At 34.9% G+C, this 20,862-nt stretch overlaps 2 long non-coding RNA genes across 2 annotated transcripts in view; one reads left to right on the forward strand and one right to left on the reverse strand.

Annotated features, from left to right (window-relative positions):
- Window positions 1-1,717: 1,717 nt before the first annotated feature.
- LOC149918167 (uncharacterized) overlaps window positions 1,718-20,862 on the reverse strand; it is a 28,991-nt gene continuing 9,846 nt past the window's right edge. Inside the window, exons 3-5 of the long non-coding RNA XR_016466049.1 lie at window positions 18,642-18,695; window positions 2,183-2,350; window positions 1,718-2,050 (exon numbers count right to left, since the gene is read on the reverse strand). This is a non-coding gene — a long non-coding RNA (uncharacterized LOC149918167). The remainder of the gene's footprint in view (window positions 2,051-2,182; window positions 2,351-18,641; window positions 18,696-20,862) is intronic.
- Window positions 12,077-20,862, forward strand: part of LOC149918168 (uncharacterized) — a 56,050-nt gene continuing 47,264 nt past the window's right edge. Inside the window, exon 1 of the long non-coding RNA XR_016466047.1 lies at window positions 12,077-12,355. This is a non-coding gene — a long non-coding RNA (uncharacterized LOC149918168). The remainder of the gene's footprint in view (window positions 12,356-20,862) is intronic.

Consider the following 20,862-nt stretch of genomic DNA (forward strand, 5'->3'; position numbering starts at 1 on the left):
CGAGAATAATAGCTTCAGAGCAAAAAACTGTTATGATTACAACTCATTATTATATAATTGTCTAATTCTGCAACTTTGGAGAGTGTTTATGTTCTCAAAATTAATTAGTGTGGAGTGTAACTGCTTTTAAAAATGTCATTCCTCTCAGAACTATGTGGTTAGAAATGTATGCTTCAGTGAATATACACTTCATTATTATTGAATATAAAAGTTTATTGTTCATTACACACAAAATTGCAGTTGAGGCATTTCACAGCTTCAAGATTATTATTATCCCTGATTAAATTACAGAAAGGCTTTTCATGGGTCAGTAAATTGAAATAATTTTTATTTGCAATGCATTCAGAGAAATATTTATGGAAAGGATAATTGTCATCGGTGCTTTAAGGGGAAAAATCAGCAGACAGTTTAGAGAAGAGAAATAGAAAAGAGAATTTAAGGTATGTTTCTGCAAAATAGTCATTACTGTAATGGGGAAAAATTCCCCCCCTCCCACAAAAAAAAAACAACTCTTTGCCCTGATGTGATTAGGCCTCACTTCTGGAGATGGGAGATGTGCAGACATCTCCTCAGTTTAAATGAGATGATGACTTCAATGGTAAAAGGAAACATTCTTTGGGATTTCAGTTGCAGAAGGTCATGTTGTTGCCTTTGCCCAGTTTTGAGGTAATGGTATTTCCTAAGGCCTCAGATCAGACTGGTTTTTTTGTTTTGTTTTATTTTGTTTTGTTTTGTTTTTCCTTTGTGGCCTACTGAGGCTCTTTATATTTCAGCAGATCCCCAGCAGCTCTAATGTCCACTGCTAATATTGCAAGCATTTGTTTTCTCGCTTTCAGTTAAATAAAAATATCATCAAGTGGCAACCTAGGCTTTCTTGGTATCTGCCTGTAACTGGATAATGGTTGGTAACTGTAGCATTTTTAATATATGATTTATTACTTTGACATAATTTTGTATCAGCCTGTTTTTGTGGAGTAGAAATTGCATGCCTCGACTCAGACTTTGCTGCAAAGTTCTTGAAATCATTCAGTTGTCTGCAGACCATGCCATCAAAATTAACCTCCTTAGGAAGAGCTAATTTTACATGCAAGCTTGTTGGTTAGGGAAGTATTTTACATTAGTTTGCATGAATTAGAGCTACAATCTAGAACAACTTCTACCCAAGGTAAGCTCGTTGGCCAGCTTTGCTGCACTGACTTAACTTTTCCTATTCCAGAAATAGGACCTGGCTTATGTTTCTGGCATGGGAAAGAAATCTTGGCAGTTTATTCACTATTGCTGCTCCTTTGAGACCAAAATACATGTTGCTGGCCCCCTCCATCCATTTTCTTCAATCCCTAAATGACCTGTAGATTTTTTCTCTGATTTTTGTTAAACACATCAACTTTCCTGAAAAAACATACATATCAATAACTTAACTCTGATACATTATATTTTTCTTGTTAAATTTCTTACTAGGAGAAAACAAAGAAGAAAGTGGCAAAGGAAACATTTAAATATGCTTTGGAATATTTAGACACGGTTTTGTTTTGTCTCAGCTATTCATGATTGTTGTTCAATCTCAGTTAAATATTTCATGAACCAGAAATATGTAAATGAAATAGGTAAATTGCCAAAGTCTAATTTTATTTACCACCTAACAGAAAGATGGTGTTTAAAAAAGGAATACCCTTTTAAGGTCAAATTTCTTCTACGCAGAAGAATCAGAACTGTTTTGTTTTATTTTGTTTTAAATGTGGGTATACCTTAAAGGAAGTCACATTAAGTGGCTCTGTTAGTCCTTAATTTTAGGAAATTACATTACATTCCTACTCTGACTTGCCTTCTATAGAAACGTATGCTATGCAGAAGGCCAGGTACCTAAGTCAGAAGATGTGAATGATTTCCCTTTTTTCCCCTCATACACGTGTCTAAAAGACGCTTTTTGTTTTAAGACTCTTTTTCCAAAGAATAAACATCATAATAGTCTTGAACATCTTTGCTAATACTCTAGTCATTTGCAGAAATCAACAACAAATCTCCATTCATTTTTTTCTTTTTTCTGTACAGCCTGTGGTTAAAAAAAAAAAAAAAAAGAGAGACTTCAATAACGTAATCATCCAGACTCTCTCTGGAAGGTTTTCGTATAGCAATATTGCATATCTACATTGTCCCATGGAATGTGGCTCTTATAGAAACCTACCGGTTAATTCTGCCTCATTAGGGCATCTCATCAGTTTCTTCTTCCTTTACAAACAAGTCAGTACAATTGCTGGTGCTGTACACGTGGACTGGCATCCCTGTGCTCAGTGATGCGTAACTCCTTCCTGCCATGACCTTCTTATTTGTGCTTCTTGGATAACCATTGACTCTGAAACATCCAGAATGGTCAAAACTTTCCAGAACAGCAGCACAGGGAAACTTAATTACAACAATTTTCCTATTTATACTGGCAAATTGGCAATCATGTCATGGTCTGGATCACAGAAGTTTGAATGGAGACAAGCCTCATAAATAGCATTTTATATTTCTTTTTCCAAAAACCTTTCAAAGTTGATTTTATGATATGCGTGTAAGTTAAACATCATGAACTTTTGCTGCTTGAATATGGAGTATTTCCAGAATATGTTCTAGAAATTTCTTTCAAAATTTCCTAGAAAGAAGTCAGTGTTTTGGGGAGCCAGGAGCTAAGACTGAGCCTAAGTTTCACTGCCTCTGAAACTTCCAAGGAGAAGAGACTTTTATAATCCAAGCAGTCTGACAAGGGTAAGCCTTCTGCTCCATTTTTATTCTTAAAGGAAAATGTGTGCCATCTCAGATACTGAATTAATACTTAATACAGATACTTAAATTAATGTTTTAAAATCTACCTCAATGAAAACTATTAATACATATATTTAAAACATAACAAGAATGATTTTGCAGAGAATCAAACAAACAAAACAAGAAATCTTCTGCTGATGAGAGATATTGTGCTACACTCTGAAGCATTTAGAAGAATCTGATACTTGCTGTGGAGAAATTAAGTGATTCAGCATGGCAGTGCAGCTTGCTTATTCTGAGTTGAGAAGAACTGGAATTCTCTGCAGGCCACAGAGAAAATGCAAGGGCTCTGTTGATAGATTAGGAGTGATATAAGTAAAGTGTAAATTAGGTGAATTAATCCTTCCTGAAAATCCATTGCATAAAATTGTCTCTGTGCTTTGTATTTATTTTTTATCAATGTGCTAAACAAAAAGTTGTTGCTAATATGTTGGAATATTGCCAGACTTAGGTACTAAGCACAGAGTAATGCTGGTATGTTATTTCTTCCAAAGATGAACGGAGCCAGTGAATATTACCAAACGTTTTACTGACTTTTGATGCTGATACATTTTACCCATTAGGTATCTTGGAAAAGCAGTTCTCCACACTTCTTTTTAATTTTTTATTTTTTCCTCATAGAGAGTTGAGTCATATTCTTCTTCCATGACCTTTCAGTGTCTCTAGCTGTCTATCTGAAGTACAGAAGAAAAGAAGAAAGGTATCATGGGTTGCTATGTACGGACAGCAACTCCTTCTAAATCTCATTCTGTAAATTAGATTAATGTCATTCTATAGGTTTCTCAAGGCTTTGCTAAAATGAGCTTTTCATTGGAAAGATATAGAAGAGAAAGCTGAACCTGATTGGAGACTACAGTAGTGCTGAGCTACATTAATGGTTTTGGAAATCCCTTCAGAATATCTCCTTTCTAATTACAGTTTGTTTTCTGAAAATGTCATTTTGACAGATATGGCCAAGCCTCAAAAATGCTTCCTGGTTCCAAATAGTTACCAAGCTTTTAAAAACTGTTTTATTGTTTCTCTGTTTTGTAGCTGAGCACATATATCTATCAGGACAACGCATAGGTACTGAGCATGTGAATATTACAATCTTTTGTATGTAGAAAAAGAACCTAGGTATCACTACTAAGAATCTTGACTGAGTATAAAATGTAATAGTCTAATTACTAACCTATTCCAATCAAAGATCTATTTTCTTTTTTACCTCATAAAATCATTGATAGACTCTATCTTAACTATTGGAGAGAGAGATCAATTTATAAAAATAAAACAGGATTAGGATTGCTAGTGGAACCATTATGAAGTCTGGATTAAACCAAATGTTAGAAAGTTCTGTATAGTATGAAATAGAGGGAATGAACCTCTTAAATTTTTAATTGTATAGGTTGGTATATTAATTATTAACTCAATATCTGTTTTTTAAAAGTTCACATCAGTGCTTTTTTACTTTGATGTTTAAGCCTAGCTCACCATTTTCACATAGAAAACTGAACATGCAGATATTTGTTTTTCTATTCTTTGCTCATGTGTACTTTATTTTGTTTACATGTCTTCCTATAAAGCATGAATGGTGGCGTAGTGGTTTACTCTTGCCATTGAATTATCCTGAATCCTTCCTGAGGAGAACAAGGGATGAAAAAGAGACAACAAACCTGTGTGAGCTATTGTTATCTTTAAAAATCAATTCCCATGTGGGGGTGAACTGGAATACTGTTGTTGCAAAAGACAGCATTTCAGAAGTTGTCTGCTTTGACTCAGAAGAAAGCATATAAAGTAATTTCCTGTAGATTAATGTCCAGTCCTAGTTCATTCTCTGGTGACAGAAAGGTTTCTGTCTGATTTTTCAGAATGGAAATATTTTCATTTGTTTGGTCTAGTGCAACATGACGAGAGATTTGTCTGTGAAGGATGACTTTTCTTTCTTCAATGGTTAAGGGAAATTCTCCACACTTTTTATAACTCAGTGTCACCTTGGAGGCTGGATGAGATTTCTACCTTCAGAGATGGAAATGCATTATCTTGTTCCTTTAATACAGAGAGCTACTACAGAGAAAATCCCTAATCGTATCAATGGCTTTGTTGAATTCATTTTAGCTCAAGAGTACTTGGATGAATACATAAAAATTTTTATGTGGATTACATACTTTATTACATGATATGTTGGATCTGTTAGAATTAATTTCTATTTTGATTTAAAAAAAAAACGTTCTGAAATATGATATTGCTTTCACATATAAAGTATCACTAACACTTCTTAAAACAAAAATTTTGCTAACATTTTGACTTGTTCTACAATGGCTGAATGGGAAAACTGTTTCACTCTGAGGGCAGCTACATTAGTTTTAGTAGAAGGGATAAGGTGGTGGTGTAGACACATTGCAGGTGTTTGTTTTATGTGACAAAATGTTAAAATACCCAAATATTCCTACTTTCGTTCCACTAAAGCTATTACCCATGGAGCTCTTTTGTGGATGAAATTTATTTTTCTAGTAATTTGTACTTTCTTTTGCAGGTTTAACCATTACAAAACCACTCTATACAAAAATCTCAGTGGTTTTGTAGCTGCCTGTGCATATATATTTCTTTCCTTCCATTGCTGAATAACACCTTTGACGTTTGTAATTTGTACTCAGGAATTGAGTCTGAGTTTAGAAATGACAGATGTAAATATAAATTTGAACATTTGTATTTTTGCATACCAGTTTGATTGACTTAGCCTTCTACCCCACAAAGGCAGGAACCTTTCTACTTCCAAAATATTTTTCAGTCTGAGATTACCACATTAAATAAGTGGATACTTGATGCGCTTTACTATCTCAGTATAACTAAGTTAGCCTTTTTATGTGATGTCAGTTGTAGATTTTATTTGTCTTGGGAATCAAGTCAGTGTAAACATTTCCCTTTCTTAGTATTTTTCTACTGTCTTACATGTAGGAGGGAAACAAGTTTAAACAGCAAAATATTCCCCCCACCCAAATGATTAATCACTGCTGTACCACAGAGATTGCAATCTATTGTCATTTTCTGCATGTTAAAGCTGTTACTGCAACTGATGGCATGCAGTCTTTATAGTACAATCCAAAAGAATATAAAACCATTAATCTATTTACATATGTTTTAAATTACCCAATGAAATTTAACAGAGGATTGGCAATGTCTCATTTGAAATTATAAAGGGCTCTTCTACAACAGTTGCATACATTGCTGTTGTGTTCCATGGCTTATATACAACTGAAATTTGATTTACCTATTAAGGGGCACACAAAACAACAAAATGTGGGGGAAAAAATGTGAATTTGGAGACTGCATGTACAATGGGATCACATTAGGTGTTTGGTCATCTATCTATTCCTGCATGTGCTGGTACTAGTAACAGAGTTTTCAGATTTGCTCTTCTTGCTTCCTTCTCTACTTCCATAAATCACACCATATAAAGATAAGTCTTGTTATCATCTGCATAAAAATAGTGTAGTCTGCCTCATATTTAGTGCATATATTTATCTATTATATAAATACCTGTGTCATAGATATATTTCTATTCATATTCTCATGTGTTTTCTACATAACATTTTTGTATTTTTAAACAAATAAGTGTATATAACTTTTTATTTTGATTTTTAAGATACTTTCAAAAAATCTGCAGTTCAGGTCCACTTTTTTCTTGCACCATGTTTTACTAAAGTGAAAGTTTAGATTTTTGTTTGTAGATTTACATAGTGTGAGGAAATAGAAGTCTCCTCATTAACTTTTACCCCTTTCCATTTGGATGTGGATTAGAACCTTTAAAATTTCAATGTTGATTTTCATAAATGTACAAAAATTGAGTCTTTCTTCGACAAGCTCCAATTTCTCCTGTTATTGTTTTCCTTGTTTCTTTTATTTTTCTTTCCAAATACTATCTGCAAGTCTTCAGCTCCCAGGGAGTATAATTATCCCATATTTTCTCACTCAGGAATGCAGGAACTTCTGTGAAATTCTAGGTGTTGATGAATTTTAGATGTTGAATTTCTCATATCTAGGATTCTGTTTATGCAATCTACCCCTCTTCAACAGCATTTTCTGGAAACGCTGCACTTCAAATCTGTCGGGGAGGCATCAGAGGTGCATAGTAGTTTGTTGTGACTGGAGAAGTTGTAGAACAGGAGAAAGAGAGAAGAAAAGGACAAGATTCAGGACAAGAAAGGAGATACTTTTTATATGAATACAAAATAACTTCTCAGTTTTGTTGTGTTCAGAAAGTGGTCAAAATGTAAATAGAAGAAACTTGTGTTCTTTTAAGAACTATTTAGCTCTGGAGATGTTAACTGAAGAATATCAACTTCAGGATGCTTCTAGCCAGATTTCATTTATTATCAGTACATTTTGAAGTTTCAAATAATACTGTGCAGGTTTTATTTCTCACTTTCTATTAGTGAATTCTGTAGAGTTACGTGCTTTTTCATTCTCAGCTTTCCAAAACTTCCAACACATGTCTTGCCAGTAGTAAAGATGATTAAAGGTTTCTGAAGAAGTAGACTGCTGCTGGAAATCTGAAAGGGATCCCTCTGAAATGCCAAAAGTCTTTGGAAAATATTCATGGCCCCCTTGTTACTGAAAATGCTTACAGACCCTTCTTGAAGAAATCTTTGGCAATAGAGCTATTTCATTGCAGTTTTGTGTGATTTTTCTGAAATAGGCAGGATAGACAAGTAAAATTCCTACAGGTAGGTGGAGGAGTTTGTGAGGAAGGATGAGATTGGACCTTCATCTTGGCAGTGTTGGATAGCATCTAAAGGTATGCTAAAATATGTATCTAAGACACTGCCTGAATGCACTTCCACAGATTCTCTTTCCATTATGCCTGTTGGTCCCCACTTAGTTTTTAGAATAGTGTTCTTGAGCATTTCCATCTGACTCTGAGCTTTTACTATTTTTCATCCTAACGCAAACTTCACCATTATAATTTGTTTCCTTCAATCTAAATTAATGCAATGCACTCTGCTTGGCATATGAAGCACTATTTGTTTCATATTCATCATCAAAGTCTCTACTGGGCTGCAACTTAGAAGTTCAAATATTGCACTGATGTATGAATAAGCAAAAGGGTTAGAGTACTTTCAAACAGTACATTTTTGATGACAAAATATCTGTGCTTCAGCTTACAGAAAGGAATTAGTAGAACAGATTTGGATGGATTTTATGGTATAGTGGTTGGCTTAGCAAGGAACTGGATTTAACACCAGAAGATAGTTTCTTGTTCCAGATTTCTCTCTCTGGTGTTGGGCACCATATAGATAAAATATCTATTTATTTGGGATTTATTGTTCAAATATTTTCTCCTTACCTTCTTGGTAATAGGAGATAGAAATGGTTTTGCCAATATCCAGTAGTTTATAACATTTATGAATTCCTTTTTTATGCTTTCTATAGAAAGGTTTAGAATTATTTTTTTAAAAAAAACTCTTCCCAGTTTGTTTTCCTGTCATTGGTGGAGAAGTGCAACCATAGGCCTTGTGATCTTCATCTGGGCATTGAAGATGTGGAATTAGTAAAGCTGCAAGGCCACATGGTAATTTACTGATTTTTAATTTTTTTTCTGAACACTTTTTCCCTTGCGGGCCAGTTTAAATAGTTGCTGACATTGCTGAATCTCAGGAAAAGACAGGGAGAATGTAGGAACATTTTTCTTGGCTGAAATCCATTTTCAGATGATGTTACCTGAGCACTGTATAGGAAAAGAAATCCGTTCTTTTTTCCTTCAGGTCTGATCAGAGGCTTGTAACTTTGAGGTGATACCTGAGGATTTTATTCGTTTTGATGTATGGTTTACTTTTAAGTCTTTGTTATGCTCTAGAATGTCTTTTAGGAGTCAACATATTAAAGGCTTCTCACCGTTACTTTTATGATAGTCTAAGCAAATTATTAACTGACGTGTCTTGAAAGACAGAAAAAGGATGGTTCTTTCATTATTAATATTTTACTGACCATCAGCTAATACTCTTACAGGACATATTTTGACCACATTCTCTATTCAAGTGGCTTACAAAACTATGCAGAAACAATTACCTAATGTTACAAGATGATGAAGAGGAGCTTAAAAATATCCAGTTTGAGCCATGCAAACAATTGAATGCTCTTTCTTCTTTGAATTTTCTTTCCCAGATAAGTCTCAGTCAAAGACAGCTTTAACTTACCCCTCAGGAATGTTCTGTTTGAAGCAGACCCAGCTAATTCATGAGTCATTATGGAACAATTTGCAGTATATCCCAATCCACATTGCACTTATTCTGTACCACAAGATGGGACAGACATACAAGATATTTGTTTATGTCAAATGAATCTTACACAGTCCTAATGACAAAGTTATAGTAGTTTTTTTAATGGTCAAGATAGTACAAATTGGCGCAAATTAAACCTTCAGCTGAATCACTCATAAAGTAAATAATCTCTCTAGGCTTGCCTGAAAAAAATATACTTGCAAATGGTATTAATCATGCAAGAAACATTGGATGGAGCATCACAGAGTCTGCAGTTTACACTATATTAATATTTAAACTGAGCCAGTTGCTGTGGAACTTGCTGCTCTTGGGATCTACTGCACAAGAGCTATAGCCTTTTGATTGCATATTGAGTCTAGCCTGCTCAGATATTTTCAAAGCTTCGATATTTTTTCCAAGATGTAGGTATATGCATTGGAGTATTTAGGGATGTTTCTGTTGGAATTGAATTTGAAAATCTCTCACTGCAACAAATTGATTCTATTTAAATGAAAACAATTTCTTTTTTCCCCCTGGATTGAACTGAAAATGAAAAAAATTGGCCCTTGGTATTTGCTACCAAAATCTTTTACAGGTAGTTTAATAGTGATGCTGTGATAGAGCCAAAGGGATAATAAGATGAAATATTACTGTGCCAGCAGGAAACATATATTCTCTCGTATGAGGAAATTCTGTCTTGAGAAGTCCTGTTACTGGATTACCAAGTGATGTTCTTGTATTGAAGTACAAGAATGACAGATAAATGTCAGTGCACCTTAGATTTTTATCTTCAAATGGAGAACAGCATTACTTTTAAATGCTCTGAGTTATCTAGATAAATAGGCATAGAAAGACAAAATTTACAATAATGGTAAAAATGGCAAAATTTTCATGATTTTGAAAAAGGAAATTCATGGTAACTATTTACTGTGATTAAATTACTTGGAAAAAGAACCCCGAGATTAAAGTAGGTGGACAGCATGGGAATTTTTCAGTTGCAGAATTATAGCTTTGTGTGCCTGTGAGTAAGGGAAAACAAGGTCTTACAGTGAAGACTAAAGAAAACTTGGAAATTAAAACTACTCCTACTCATAAATTCTTTCTTTTTCTACAGTTTTTTTTGTTGTTGCTGTTCCTCATTGTCTTACTGTTGGTACACAAGTTACATACAGAGGGAAAAATATAATTTTGAAATTACTTTAAATTTTGGTGGCTAAACTTCCATCCTTACTAGGTTTAAAAAATGTCACTTATCTTAACAATCATCTTTATTCTTTGTAATCTTCTCTACTTTTGCATTCAGAGTCAATCTGCCTGACAATGTGAAAACGAGCAAATGAAAGGCAAGAATCTATCCATATATATATATGTGTGTGTGTGTGTGTAGAAACACCTGGGCATATGTGTATCTTCCTCAACATTGTGTTTTAAAAACATCAAGAATGATGCTGATGAAGAATGTGCTAAACATGTACATACTGTAAGCATTATATTCTTGCTGTGCCTGGAACATTATTTGCATATGTGAGTAATTGCAGCAGCAAATATGAGGAAGAATTCCTATAGTTAATTTATGAATTGCGGTTTGGGAAGACATTTTCTAGCTTTTCTCCCAGTTTGGTGATTGAGAATACTAGTTGTGGTCCCAATGAAATTATTAAAACTTTTATTTACTTTTTCTGGGCAAGGCCACATCGATCCTTTAATTAGCTGGGACCCAAAATTACTACTGAAGTTAGTGACAAACTCTTAAACTGCCTCTAGCAATTATGTACCTTGGATTAGTGCATATTATGTTAAGTGCTTTGAAAATTTAAGTATCTGTCCTCTAGTAAGCTCTGACATATCATACAGAATATTCACAAGATACCAATCTGATTACATTTTTTGCATTGATTAGACAATGTTTTCTCTATATATTGTTTCTATGATTAGTGCATCTTAATACTCTGCTACTCTTGAGATTTTTTTAAATTTTTTTTTTTTTTTTGCCATAAAAATAGATATTTTCCACACTACTCATCATTTTTTTCCTGAGTTAAGAAACCCACTTGGTGTCAAATTTGGAAAATTTAGTCCAAGAATTGTGGTTTGTTTTCTCATTTGCATTTCTTTATTTTCCAGTTCTTACAAGTAAAGTTGCCAAATGAATCAGTAAACACAATACTTTAAAACTGTTAATATACAATATAATGATTCCCTTTTGTCTTGGGAAATGTCATCTTCTCCTGCACTGTAAAATGAGAACAGTAATGTTTTTGTATTTCCCTAACCATTCTGTTTTCAGGATAACATCGTCCCAGACATGATGAGCATTTTCATGCATGAATGCTTTTGCTGCAGTCACTGAAATTACCAATTTGATGAGCTGGGTTTCAAAAATCTATTCCCAAGTCATTTCCAGTTCCTGTTGAACAGAGGTGAACACATGGGGGAATGTAAGAGAACTGAGGCCATGAAGCTCTTCCTAATATCAGTGGAAACAAAGACCTAAACCTAACACTTCAGCTTTTTGAATACTTTAGCTTTTGACAGCCTGACAATTTTCTAACATTATCATGTTACAGCTATTAGTCAAAATCCCCTGGACTCCTACTCAATCTTTATGTGGGCAAACTTTTTAGAGTTTTAACAGAAGAATGTTCTTTGTTATGGTCTGGACAGTTACAGAAATGGAAAACAAAGATCTGATTGGAAATCAGATCCCTTAATGAAAGGTTAAGGGTTTACAGTGGAGTTCTACTGGAAGCAAATCAGTATTTGAATTTACAAAGAGCATTTTTAACAATAACAAAAAAAAAAAAAAAAAAAAAACCAAACAAACAGAAAAAAAAAAAAAAAAAAACCACAAAAAAACCACACCAGTAAAACAGTGATACATCAGTGTGAAAATTTAAAAGTTGTGTGATTGCTGTGTACTAGTTTTTAGCAGGTATTGAAATGAAAAGACCAGATAACACAGGAGGAATGTTCTTCTGTAACTGACAGACAAGGGACAGTCATACAGACATGTCTTCTGTTACTTGTTCATAGGTGGATTATTTGCTGTAATATTCACTCGTGAGACCAATTGAAACATCAGGTTGCAATCCACAGCTCATCAATTTTATATTTTAAGTATCTGAAGAACTTTCGAAGTAATGCTGAGTCTGTAATTATGACACTGTTTATTAAATTTTATCTAGACCACGACTTACTGTCATTTCTATTTATGATAATTTTGGAGATTGCTTCTGATTTGGGAGCCTCAGCATGTGCAGTTTGTACAAGCCCCACCATTTGCTTGATCTTCGCATGCAGGGCAGTTGAAAATTATGGTAAGTGACAAATTGTTCTATGCTTCTTCTCTTGTTGTAGCATGTGAGCTATCATTTTGACAGCTCAGAGTACTGCGCATGGCAGATGTGGAGGACTTAAAGTTTATTTATTGCCTATCCTGAAATGTTTTATTACTTGCAACTCTATCCATCACTTGGGCATGGTAACACTGGCATCTTTCCCTCAAAATTCCTTTAATCTGTTAATCTAAGGGGGATGGGGAAGGAATCTTCAGGAAGCTAAAGAGATTCTTGTGTTTGAATGCAGCTCAGCTCCTGCAGCATCACAGTCTATTGCATGTGCTATATAAACATGGGCAAGTCTGTGTTATACATCCAAAAGTAGTCATACAGGTCACTTCTTTGGTTTTAGCTGCTTTAACTATACTTTCAGATGCATGCTATCTTTATTAAATCTGTGAAATAGTGAGTTTGCTGTAGCCTTACAGACATTTCACTAAAAAACAAAACTGGGACATACCTTTTCTATCTGTATTCCATAATTTTTTCAAGTAAACTGTACAGGCAAATTTCACCATTAATGGTGTGTAACCTCATTAATGATATAGGCCAGAAGCATCTTATATTGTGCTTGCATTCTTCAGGATAATTTAAAGCACTCATGCAAGATGTTAGTATTTGAATACATGTCCTTAGAGCATACAATAAATGCCTTAACAGATTTGGGACCCAAGGACTTGAAATGAAAGGGCGATAGGGACCTATGGAGAGAAAGCAACAACACTGAAACTGTGAAATGATGATGAAAAGTAGAACAGCCAACATATTGATATTTCTTTTTTGGAGATTCTGGAAACTTGTTGATTTTTTTTTTTTTTTTTGAACTCTTGAGTTTTATAAAGCATTACCTCTTTTTTTCCTACTAGTACATGTAGTTTAAAGGAGAGGGAGCTCTATTATATAGATGGAGTGTACAGTGGTGAAGAGCATGTATTGATTTTTTTTTTTCTACAAAAAGAGAAACATCTGGAAGACAAGCTTTCAAAAGCATTAATCACATCCCTTGATTTTCCTTTTTATATGAGGAATTGGAAAATTATGTAAATTTATAAATACTGTCACTAGAACTAAGAGTGAATTGGATAAACTTCAAGTTTTTATCAGTTTCTTTCTAACATTTATATCAGAAATTGTTACTCATAAGTTCCAAACCATTGATTTTTTTAAAAAAGGTTACATGTGTTTTCCTTTGTTTATATTTAAACTATGTGAGCCGAGACTGAGCAGGCAGCAGAGGGGTAACAGAATCATTCTTCCACTGGTTAAGAGCCTGATCTCATCTTTGAATTGCATTGATTAGGAAAATTTATGGAAGAAATCCAAAGTTATGGACTAATGAAAAGTGCAAATGGATTCTGGAGGAACATAGGGACCTTGTGTCAGTAAGAAATAGATGAAGGGGAGCTTTAGGAAATGCCTGAAAGTGATTTGATTTTGTCCCCTAAAATCAAAGCTAGGAGAATAATTGTATGAGTTCTATTTTAAAACTTTTATTAAGCCCCGGAAGTCTTTTTAGGCTGACATATTGCAACAAAAATTTGTTCATGAAAAATGTATCTTTTTTTCCTCAGAAAGGGTGTGAAAAATATTTCAGAAAGTAATAAAAAAGGGCTAAGATTTCCAAACTAAAGCTCCTAGACCCCAGTACATTTGAGCACTTCCATTTCTGTAGGCAGAAGGGAATTCTAACCCATACATAAAAACACATGAGCACACGCTTAACTTTTAGCAGGTATTAAGACCCATGCAGTACGTTAAGACTTAAGCATATACTTGCATCTTTGGGAATTGGGGCCTGCATCATGTTAACTTCCAAGCTGAAAGTTTCATAATGTGTTGAAGGTGGCCCAACAGTCACTGACCAACAATACTAAGTACTTCCAAAGCAGCAAGCCAGATAAAGACCTGGTTTAATGGGATTTTGAATTACAATAAGTAAATTATAAAAAACCCTGTTGACAGAAGCCTCTGGGCCAGGTCCAAGGCTGAAGCCAGACTGAAATTTCTCATATAGCAGGTAATCAGTAAGATGAGAATCCAGCTGCAAGGAGAGGGCCTCTTTTATGAAACAAGAAGGTACTCTGGGAGGCAAACTTTATCCTGGTAACCTTTCTTTGGTAACGTAGAATCAATCAGTGCTCTTCATTATCTGGATTTCAAAGGACTCCAATTAATTAGGGAGAAGCTGATTACATTATTAGAGCATATCACTCCACTCATCATATGTGAAGAACAGATCATTAGATTTACCCACTACCATTCAAGTATTTCAGTGTAAGCAAAGGCTTAAGTAATTTCCAATGATGGATAATTGTGTATAGTGGGACAAAAATTACTAGACTATCATTATCACCTTTGTAGTGGTCAAACTGAGTGATATGACAACATTTTAAAAACCATCTGAGAATTTTTTTTTTCAAATAAACACTTAGATTACCCATTTTATGTAAAACCAATGAAGCTGGTGTTTCTTTATCCTTTGTGATAAAATTTTAAAATAAATTATTTCTGGGGTTTGGCACATAGTGCAGCACACCCAGACACCAGCTGGTCTGATACATATAGGTAATCAAATTTATCAGTCTGCCACTTACCCTTTCTTGTTATGGAGTTCTTTCCAGAATCACAGCAGAAGTATCTGAACATTCTAGAAGAGTTTAGAACAGCTTGAATGTGACTTGTGTCAATTTTGTAAAATACATGGGGGTTTGTGATGTATATCTGGACTGATGTGATGTGAATATTCCCAACAATATCAAGAAACAAATTAGCATTAGTACAGTTACCTATGTAATTTTCTGTGGCTAATGCCTTGTGATAAACAGCAATCAATTCCTCTTTGTGATCTGAGAGTGGAACTCATTGTGTCTCTTTGTATAAGGTATTATTCCTGAGTTTATGTCCCTCATCAGCATCTGGAACACTCAGTCACAACTGTGGGACTGAGGTCAGTTACAGTCTTCCCCAGAGACTGTAGATTTACATGGGAATTCTGGAACTTTGAGAGGAACGTAGTGAACTGTAGAGACCGCACATCAAATTCATCAGGCTAACGTACTTAGAAGAAGCATCACATTCATTGGCTGTATTAGGTTCATGGGTTCGGCTTGCAGTCCTACTAGTTTATTCTGTGGAACCTTTCAGCTGCTTCACTGAATGGTTGCTATTTATCTATTTATAGCATAGAGGAGTAAACAGATTTCATTGAAATTATTTCCTTTATAATACATGGGTGACAAACGAATTGAGTTTTTAAACAACTGTTCTTTTCTTTGGCAGCCTTAACTATAGATGCAGCTACCACTTGAGAAACAAATGTTTCCAACTGCAAGTGCTTATATCACAGTGATTACCAAATCATTGCAGACTGTCATTTGACCTCTTATCAGTGTGATGTGAAATCCCTGTGAATATAAAAACAGATTCATCTTCAATTTCCTTGTCATACCAGCCTCTGGAGTACTTCTTCAAGAAACATGACCTGTGTCATATGGCAGTCGCCATATGGCCTCACTGAAGCTTTTAAGTGGCTGAGGGGTCAATGTCCATAACAAAGCCTTCGATCACAAACATTTCAGCACTCACTGAGCAGAGGATTTGTCTTCATTATGTTTTGAATAACACTCCCTTATGCAGGAAGAAACAGTAAAAAGAGTTGCTTTCTACTTCTATTGTTAACATTCTTAAATTATCCCATACAGGGAATTAGGCCTTTTGAAGAATATATTTTTTCTTTTTTTTTTTTTTTTTTGTATTTCCTGAAGGTATTTTCCTTAGAAAAGTCAAATCTTTTATGATTAGTCATTTACAACTGAAGGCATTTTTAGCATTAAACACTCAGGTATGTGAAATTCTCATACTATATGAGAATACTATATGAGGTACTATACAACTCTAAATTTACAATGAAATTGCAGAGCTGCTAGAAAAATCATAACTGTATAGGAGAAAGCTAATACAGTCTGTTTAATAAAGAGTCTTTCATTTCTCCATGAAAAAAAAAAAAAAAAAAAAAGGAAAGGTTCATTAAACTTGGTACCATAATACATGCTACGTTTATTGAAGAAAACCATGAAGTCAATACCCAAGGCTCTTAGATGCAGTGAGTTCAGAAAGAAAAATGATTAAATGAATATTGTTTCCTTATTTGACTGTCTCCCATGGGAACAAATATTACTTGGTTGCATCAGCAATGGTTCTCTACCTACATAAAGAATTATTATATTAAATTAAAAACTCTCTCTATTTATCAAATAGCCAAAACTAATAAACTAAACTGTGGCATTAGGAGTAAACTGCTACTAGACTATTACTTTTTCCATCAGAGTATTATTTATAATTCAATTTGGAGAAAACACCTACTCCTCAGGGAGTGCTGAGACATGCAGTGTTGACATGAGTGCTTCACTATTTGGACATGGGAGTCAAATTGTTTTACAGTTTCTGAGCTTTGAGAAAGATTCAAGTAGGAAAACAACCAAATCAAAATCCCTCCAGATGTTCTTAAGACAATGGCTGAAGTATTGCTTGTAACACCTAATACTAATTAGAGGGCAGTAATATGTATATAAAATAAAGCAGTTGAAAGGAAAAAAAAAAACCGGACAATGTGAATGTTAAAAATTGTTGCCCTTATGATTCTATTTGTTAACTATTTAAGCAAAAGTCTAATGCTGTTTCATTTTAGCAACTAGGGCTTTCAGTACTAGAATCTTGCTATATTTTTTACCACAGCATTTTAGTTAGAGCACACCAGGCTCTAGTTCTTAATTTGTAAGGGAACCTGCTAACTAGATTGCTCTGTATGGAGCCTGAATCTTAGACAGATAGAAGAATAAAGTATGGTTCAGAATTCATGCAATAAGTGGGATGCTCTGTCAAAATACAAAATTTGATGCAGTCACCTTAAAGTATCAAATAGTGTGTTTAAAATCCTCTTATCTGTAAGTTAAAGGAAATTCTCTGGGAGGCTACGACATTGCAATAATGTCTGTATTTAATACACCCATGTTTGAGAAAAACAAAGAAAAGAAAATCTGATACTTCAACCACTGCCAGCAAGTAATGACCAGTGGAATTCACCCAATGTAGACAATTTAATTTTAATGCCTAGTGGGAATTTGATTTAAACAATTAGGTAAAATTCTGAGTGTAGTCCAAATCATGTGCCTCTCTATTTCTTTTCTATTTTCTTCAAGAGCCCTCAGCATTCTTGGCATCTGAAAATATATGTAGTAAGTCTCCTGAAAACTTTTAGCACAGATATAACTTTGTTCACATAATAGTGACAGTGAAGTAAGTGGGACTATTTGCAAAAGGGAAATTGTATGTATGTTCAAGTGTTTGCAGGATCTCACGCTAAATACTTGGAACAGTGTTCTTCCATAGCCTGTGTGAACCTTAACCCTAAGTATAATGTCTCCAGTAAAGTGCTTAGGAAGATGATGACCAGCGCTAAGAGAGGGAAATTCAAGGGTGCAATTGTAGGCCCCATGTTCAGGGAGAAACTGGGTTTGAGATACTCCAGTCACCAGGAACGTTCAGTGATCTCTTAGAAACAGAGTGCTTAGAGTGTCTGATTGCTATTATGATACGGGTGGAAATTAAAGGGAATAAACCACTCGTAAATGTATATGGAGCTGCAGCCATGGCTATGACATCACCAGTAGCCAATCAGCTAACTCACTCCACTTTGGTCCATCAACTTCTAGAGCTATTTAAAATTTTTTATTATTCTTCTACATGAATCTGGACTGCAGCCACTCACCATGAGACAGACTGGACTAATAAATCTTTGGCACATGTAACCACCATGTTTAATATAAAACAACCCATACACTTTTTTAATATGATTTATAAAACAGAACATGAAGCTACCTACACGATCTTTTCTAACTACAGCAGATACTGTTATTTATCGCACATTTAATTACTAGCAGCAATTCAGTCATGTTACCTGACCTTTAGGCCTTATGATTACCTGATCCAACATATTCACATGATAAAAATGTCAGTCTCAGAGAAATGCACCAGTCTGACTCTCTGTGAAATCTAATTACAAACAGCAATGTTAAAAAAAGGTTAACAGTATAAATAGTCAGGGCATTATTCATTCTGCAAATCATTGTTTTGATTGAAATGATAGCTGAGAGGGCACTATGTAGCCTGGTATGCAATGAATAACACAGCTTCATCACAGCCACCTTCTTTTTGGACACGTAGTTTAGATCTGGGGAGCTCACCTTGGCCTCTAGGAACAGCTTACCAGTATGCTGAGGGATGCATTTGTCCGTTTCCCTGTGTAACCTTCACCTCCAGACTGCACAGGTTTACAAAGCGAGAAAAAAAGACAGTGAATCTGTCTGTGAGAATGGTCTCAGTACTCTCGATAACTCTTAACATGTAATCTAGGCACTCAGAACTGGGCTAAGACTATGCCAGGAAAAATAAGAATGACCAGCACATGTAACACGTTAAGAACTCAATGTAAGAAGCTCATTATTCAAACTAGCTTTTCCAAGATAATCTTTTCAAACCCTCAGCATCCTCAGGGCATACTGTTTTTGTGACTTTAAGACTAGAAAAAACTCTAGAATGTTCAGAAATTGGGGAAAAAAAATATGCAAGTTCACATGTAGTCTCCCTGGAAAATGGCTGGACATTACAATGACAGTCTAATACAATCCTAAGTGGAGAGTTACTTAAATAAATAGAATTATATTAAAGGAAATAATCTCTTCCTGCTTGTAGGAGTGGAAGCATTTTGAAACATTTCTAAATCCACATAAGATCCTAAAAGCCCAGTACAATCCATTTAATGCTGATTATTACAATGTTATTAACTTTCCAGAAAATATCAATCAACCCACTGGGCAACAAGCAGTATTTATGTACCATCTGTAAGAACTAAGAATTATGTGTCCTAAAAAATGCTACATAATGGAGTATAAAAATATAGAATAAGTATCTCCATTTGGTATATATCCTATACTGTTAATTTTTAGCCTCTTGTTTGGTTGTGTCCAAAATCCCATGGTACCAATTACTAGAGTTTAAGCTACAATAACTTATTTAATCATTCATGGTCTTTAGTGACCAATAGCAATAATTTCATGCATACCAATCTTCATTAAGATTCTCTTCAAAATTCTCTGAATTGTGAAGAAGTTGATCCCTCAAAGAAGTTGCTGATAGAAAGCATTGTTTTAAAAAATACTTCTCTGTTACTCAAACTGTCTCTCTGAAACAGCTGTTCATGGTATTTGGAAAAAAAGTACTGTCATTATTATTTTGTTCTTGATGATAGGAAGTGGAATGGGGTAAATCTTCCTAAGAGAATATCAATGCTTTTGTTTAAAATAATCTAATCTCAAACGTGTCTGATTTCAGTCATTCCTTTTAGCATGAAAGACAGAAAAATGCACAAGAGGTGAGTGCTATTTGAATGCTAGTGCAGAATTGACCTAACTCCTTTTCTCTGAGTCACATACCAAAATCTTCATACGATCAAAAGCCACAGAAGTTGCATACCATCTACAAAAGGACATGGGAGGTCCTGGAGTGATTCACAGGCAGTAGCTAACTACAGATCCCTGAGGACTCATTCGTTCATGGTGGAGCAGGTCTGGCTCATGCCAGCCGTGTTGCTGAATCCCTGAGCAACCCATTGATTTTGGCATTTGCAGCTGCTGTTGGCTCATTCCTTTCCATGGCCAGACATTTGAATTCCTCATCCTTTCTGCCAGCATAGTCTTCTGACTGGCTGTGTGATTCAGCTCTCGGTGTGGGCCAGTGCTTAGCCATTTCTGTGGGGCCATACTTCTGTCTGTTAGCTGTTAGTGAAAGCATGGACTTTCTCTGTGCAGCAGATGAACCTGCTAGGATTCCTGTGTCTTATCTGCAGCAAGCAGAAAGTAATGTACTTCAGCACATGAAGAAGAACTAAGAAAGCATTTCTTTCTTGTAAATGAAAAAATTGGGGTTTTTGTTGGGACCTTGCAAGAACATATCTGAAATTACGGAGATAAATTTTCTTAAGACTGAAGGAAGCCAACAGGAAACCCTGGGAAGCCATCATTAATGTGTGCAAAGCTGAACAAACTCCAGCAGTTTGGAAGTACTTGAAGGTGACTGGTACATAAATCTACAGTAAAGTAGACCTGGACAGGAGGAAGGAACACTGAAGTAGAAAAAAAATCGGCTCTGACAGAAAACAGTGTAAAGGCATAACTTTAAAAACAGTCATGTCTCCATTTTTTTGCTTCTACGCATTTTCACACATATAAATAAATATCTTTCTCTCCATATATAATCCCTATATACATAGAAACTAATCTAAAGTACCTCTGAGGACTGAAAAATTTCTCAGCAGTGGTAGAACCAGACACACAGTCTCCAACTGTTGGCTCTACTTAAGAAATCTTCAAAAGCTGTAGTGATGTGAAGCAGTACAAAATATCAACAGAAAAACAAATGTAGCTGAGTAG

This window comes from Phasianus colchicus, chromosome 4 (assembly GCF_987193195.1).
Source record: "Phasianus colchicus chromosome 4, bPhaCol1.hap1.1, whole genome shotgun sequence".
Lineage (NCBI taxonomy): Eukaryota > Metazoa > Chordata > Aves > Galliformes > Phasianidae > Phasianus > Phasianus colchicus.